This window comes from Pteropus alecto, unplaced genomic scaffold (genome assembly GCF_000325575.1).
Source record: "Pteropus alecto unplaced genomic scaffold, ASM32557v1 scaffold7, whole genome shotgun sequence".
Taxonomy (NCBI): domain Eukaryota; kingdom Metazoa; phylum Chordata; class Mammalia; order Chiroptera; family Pteropodidae; genus Pteropus; species Pteropus alecto.
Genome location: NW_006494614.1, coordinates 61,893,004 through 61,899,151, shown reverse-complemented (window position 1 = coordinate 61,899,151; position 6,148 = coordinate 61,893,004).

Sequence of the window (6,148 nt, the reverse complement as noted above, 5' to 3'; positions counted from 1 at the left end):
GGGAAAGGTTTTTAACCATAACTCAATCCAGATGCAATGAAAGAAGAGATCAATAAATTTAACTACATAAAAATAAAAGCAAGTTTTTCAAGCTAAAAAAAGAAAACCACCAAAAACAAAGTCAAAGGCAATTGACAAACTGGGAGAGAATATTTTTCAATATAAATCACAGATAACTAATATCCCTAATATGTAAAGAACTTTTAAAAATTGACAGGAACAAAGCCCCCAAACCTGAAAGAAAAATGGGCAAGGAGCATGAACAGGCAATTTAAAAAGATACAAAAATGGCATCCACACTAGGTTTTCTGACTTTGCCAGAGACTCTGAGTTCCCTGTTATAATTTAATAAATGTTTCTGCTCAAACTGGACACAGTAGATTCTGCTGTTTATAATTTATCAGCACAGGCTACCTCCAGATATCAATCCGCTTTGAAGCATGGAGATTTTTCAGTCTACAGTACATCCAAAAATGATTTACACCAGACTCTGAGACAGTTTGAAATGAGTTCATGAATGTATTTTCAAACAATCAGTTTTGTTGCAATAAGAACACTGCCTTGTGGGGTGACTACTTTGAAGGAGAGGGAGTTGGATGAACTCTGGTATGTTTGTTTAAAATGAAACTTTTCATATTTTAAGAGTTATACCATGTCATCCAAACAATATGTTACCTGCCTTTGGAATGTGTTTTTCACCCACACTTGAGTGTGGGTGTGTCTTGTGACTTGAGACTTCAACTAAGCCATGAAGACTTGATTGGAATGGCACTGGGAAGCAATCTAGTTCCTCCATCTTTATCCCTTCTCAATACTTCTCAGAAACTACAGGCGGTGGTTGTGGTTTCAGCGTGGTGCAAAGTCCCAGGTAAGCAGAACTGCCTTTTGAATCACAGACACAACCCGAATACCCAACAATAGGGGATTAGTTGAATAAATCATAGTACATCCAAACAAGATTCTGGGAAGCCCTCGCAAACCACGATTTATAAGAGAGTCTATGACATGGACAGACATTTGGGATATGTTGTTAAGTGGAAAAAAATAGATCACAAAATGTGGAGTACTTCCTATTTTTGTGAAGTATATCATTTATGTAAAATTAGGTGTGCATAAATATAATAAACGAATACAAGAATGTTTAGAAAATTGTATTTTAAAATGTTAACATTGGTTATGACTGAGAAGTGAGATTATTTGTTATTTTTACATTGTTTTTCAGTGAGATATAATCTCTTTACAAAGAGAATGTATTACCTTATAATCAGACAAATCAACACATTATATATGTATAAATAAATACACACACATTCCCAAATTTATTTGCTTTAAAATACTTCAGAAAGGGTGGAATGGAAATAGATGAAATAGGAACGGCAAAATGTCACCTCTTTTGAAGCCAGGCAATAGGGATGTGGGGAATTATTACACTATTCCTTGACTTTGGGTATTTCTGAAAACTTCCGTAGTAAAATGGTAAACAAACAAAATATACAAAACCGAGAGCAGCAGGGAAATACTTTCAGAGTATTTCATTACTATGGTGTAAGCAACATAGAAATGTGAAAAACAAACAGAAATAAGGCTGCGGAACTTAATGATGAGAACCATTAGCTGTATGGCCTCTTTAAGCCTCAGTTTCCCTATCCGTCAATAAGGAGGTTCCTTGCTGGCTGGTAGGCATGCAATACAGACTTAACTCTGAATATTATTGTGGTTGCTGTTAGTTTATCCGGGGAAGCATGCCAGAATCCTGAAAGCAAGATTTCCACCTCTAACAGCAATTTTCAAACTGGGGTATGGGGAGCTGGCAAATGCAGAGTCCACGCACACTCGCGATTGGCTCAGTGTCTGGGGTCAGGTTTAGGGATCTGCACCTTAAATAAGAGCCCAGGTAATTCCCACTGTGGAAACACTGAATCTAGCTCAAGGCCAAAGACCCCCAGGGAAGCATGTCCGCCTGGAGGAATGTAAATCTGTGCAGAAACAGGGCTGGGACTTGGGACAACTGCTCATTTATGACTACAGGTGGACTTTGTCAGCAGTCACAGCTGGGAAAAACTGGCACGTGACAGACACCTTTTGGAGTCTTCAGTTAGAAATAGTGAATAAAAGACAAGTTACCTTTGTGCTTTCCTCCTGGAGGGACAGAGTCTGGGCAATTGACTTAGGTCAGAATTTGATCCCAACACATATGGATTGCATGGCCCTCGACTGACCATTGAGCAGTTGTGAAATGGGAACAAAAACAGCAGAATCAGGGCCAGTCAGTCACACAAGGTTATGGTGATTACAGAAAGTTATCAGGAGTAAAGACACTGAGCAAAGATTCCATCAGTACGCTTAGGAACCCACTTCTTAAGGCTCCATATTAGAGGTTTGGGGTCCCTTTGCTTTTTCAGTCACAGGAAAGCAGGCCTACAATAAAGGAAAAATAACTCCGTAAGCCCATCCCACCTGAGACCACACACACCCTGATGACATACCCCTAGGAAAATATAAGCGGCAGATCCAGCCTGTTGTATGTACCTCCAGACCCAACTGTTTAAGGAACCCTCTAAATCAGTGTCTCAATCTTAACTTTTTATTTTACTAATCACAACATGGGCTCCAGACTTCTCCTCTCTGCCCGATTCTAAATGAGAAAGGGAAAGCAAGGCTACAGGGCACAGGGGGAGCTGTACTTAAAGTCCAGGTGGCCAATCTCCTCTTAGCCTGGTCACCACCTATAGTGGTAATTTAGCCCATGTCACTAACTCAGACACTAGAAATAATCCCAGGCACATAGTATCTCCACTGCAAAATCGTTTGTTTGGGGAATTTGTGGTGAACTCCAAGTCTTTCTTTCTCAAAAACAATATTAATTTACGCTTGATTCCAGCTCTGTGGAAAATGCAGACAGTCATATTGTCCCGTCCTAGACTGTGAGCTCCCCAAGGGAAGGGACCACTGCTCTGTCGGCCCCTGGCCCCAATTTAGGCACAAAGAAAGTATGGCCCGAAGGACCCAGTGACTGGCTGTCCCACTCAGCATTGTGTGGGGACTCTCCTTGTCTGAACACACAGCCCCACCTTCCTTTTATCTGAAGCATGGGGAGAAATGTCCCACCCTCTGACCTACACTCTGTCCCCCTTTCCAGCCTCCTACCCAGCTTCCTCCCACAAACCCCCAGCCCCTCCATTGTGTCAAAGCAGAGGCGGAGAAATGTTGAAGCCAGGGGTCACCTTTTGCAAAGAAAGGGAAAGTGAGAAGGTCCAAATAGCCCAGAGATGGGAGTCTGCTTTAGGGAAGGAGCCCTGGCTGGGAGGGAGAGCAGGTACAGCATTAGGGCCAGGCCTGAGAAACTATGTCCTGAAGGACTGGCAGCTCGTTGTCCACCCTTTCCCCTGGGAAGCCCTTGGCTGCTTCCCAGGGAAAGGAACAGTGTGTAGAAGGGACAGCCCCCGCAGACAAGTGGCCCATCCACTTTGGGGTGGGGAGTTCAGGCTGCCAGTTTCTTAAAGGTGGGGGTCTGGACCTTACTCTCCTTAGAGGCTCCAAACCCTTAGCGGGGTCTGACCCTACAGGGTAGGGATTTAATATCCATCAAATTGCATTAAATTGAACTAGACTGAAGTTGAGGGGGATATGACATGGTATGAGTGTCCTGGAGATGTTGTAACAAATAACCACAAACTTGGTGACTTAACACAGCAGAAATTTATCCTCTCACAGTTCTGGAGGCCAGAAGTCCAAAGTTAAGGTGTCAGCAGGGCTGTGCTCCCTTTGAAGGCTCCAGGGGAGGATCCTTCCTGCATCTTCCAGCTTCTGGTGGCTTCAGGCATCCCTGGCTCCAATCTCTGTCTCTGTCTTCACATGGCCTTTTACTCTGAGTCTCTGCTTGTTCTTTTCTGTCTCTTCTAAGGACACTCTCATTGGATTTAGGGCCTACCCTATCTACAATCTGATCTTAATTTTTACCTAAATTATATCTGCAAAAACCGTATTCCCAAATAAGGTCTGAGGTTCTGGGTGTACATGACCTTTTGGGAGACACTATTCAACTCCGTATAGACATTAAATAGCAAATAGCACAGCAAGAAGTGGCAAAAATGTGGTCGGGAGCGGGGGAACCTTGATCTACTAACTTCTGTGGCCCAGTTGTCCCAGCTAGCAAGGGTTCCCATTAACATCTCTGAGTTCCACTGCCAACTGAGAGATGGGGTTCTGGACTCCCTTTTACAGATGAGGACACTGAGGCTCGGAGTGGTTGAGTAAATGGCGAAGGTCCCCCAGTTAGCTAGACCTAGGACTGAAATCCAAGTTAGCTTGGCACAAGAACTTGGGGGGGGTCTCACAGCCAGGTTGGGCTGTATTTGAGCACCCCCAGGACTGATAAGATCCCAAGATCTTTCCACTCTGAGGAACTTCATTTGTCAATAGAAGGCAAAGTTGTTAACTGTCTTAATTTCCATGTTCCTTCACTTCTTCATATTGTAGACTTTGGAATGTGACTACTTCCCTGGAGTCACTTGAAAAAGTGAGGTCAAAGAAAATAAGCTTTAATTCAATTATCTGTAGAAATTAGTCTGGACTGGAGAAGTTAGGCAGGGAGACCCAACTGGACCCAGCCTTCTCCTGCTACTACATGGATTTGATACCCTTGGGCAGCTACCCTGGATTCCTGCTCCTCCTTCCTACACTGACCAAGAATACCATGGTGGCTCCAGGAAAATTTGTCCAAGGAGTGGAGAGGGGTGGGAAGCAAATTTTCTCCCCGCCCCAACTATTGCTCTGCAATGTTTGTTCAATGTTTGAAGTCTCAAAGATGGATGGAGAATGTCTTGTTAGGAATTTCTAGAACCTTGGAACAGGTCCTGAAGAAATGTATTTATTCAATAATTCTATATTGTGTACTGCCCAGGATCAAGTTGTAAGCTACCTAGGGCAGTGAGAGCACCACTTTGCTCAAGGCTGCCCCGAAGGGCTTATAACCTGGCACACATCTCCATAGAGTTGCTGAACAATGAACAAACCCGTCCTAGATCACAAGACATCAAAAGAAGGGCTCCGGGGGTAGCGCAAGGGAGGAATGAATTTCTTGCTTCTGGATCTTAGTTTCCTCATCTGCACATGGTGGGACCGTTGACTGAAGCTGCAGGCTTTAAAGGCGGTTGGGTGCCCCAGCTTCTCCTCCACCTTTTCCCCACCAGCCTATAACCTCGTGCCAACGGGGAGGAGTTGCTTCACCTGCTCCCTAACACCTCCTAGCCAGTGTCTTTGTATCCTCTTGGTTCCTGAGCTGGAACAGTAACCCGCTGAAAGGAGGCTTCTTTAATGGAGAAATCTTGTTCCTGTCATATCCTCAAGGCAGGCCAACCACCTCAGAAATGCGGGCACCGCCCTCTGTGAGCTCACAACCTATTCACAAGCCCCCGGGGCGATTATTATTACTCTCATTTTTCGGGAAGGCGCCCAAGGCTCAGCGAGGCCGAGTGACTTGCCCAAGGTCACACAGCTTAACAGAGAAAGCAGAGATGGAGACTCGGATCTCCGAAGCCCCGCTCCAGCGGCTTTTCGAAGACACCCTGTACTTCCCTACTATGACGCTCATTAATAAAACAGGAAGGTCGGACACCTGGCTTTTACCTAAAACAATGCTCCACGAAAATCTGTGGGAACAAAAGCAACTAGAAATCCGCCCCGGGTTTTCAGCCCCTCCGGCCTTGCGGGCCAATCGATTCCGCTGGCCGCGGAGGGGCGGTTCCAACGTGATCGACAGCCTTGGGGAGGCGTGGTCTCGGCGGGGGCGAATCGGGATTGGGGACCCGGAACAATCACGGGCAGAGAAGGGGAAGTCCGAGCCAATCAGCGGGGAAGGGAGGGTCCTGCTGGTCCGGCTGTCGCGAGAGGCGGCCACCCCGCCCACTTGAGCCTCGTCCCGGCGCCCGTCAGCAGCGCACGCAGCAGCGCTCGCGCGAATCCGTCCGCGGCACGGGGAGTCTGGGCGCGAGGCCGCGCGAGTGCCGGCGCAGATCCCTCCGCCGCCCGCTCGCGCGCCGCGCCCCGCGTGTCCCTCCACCACCACTCCTAAGGCGCCTGCCCGCGGCCTCCAGCCTAGTAACGGACAGCCAGCCCAAGCGCGGCGGCGGCGACGGCATGGCCCGGG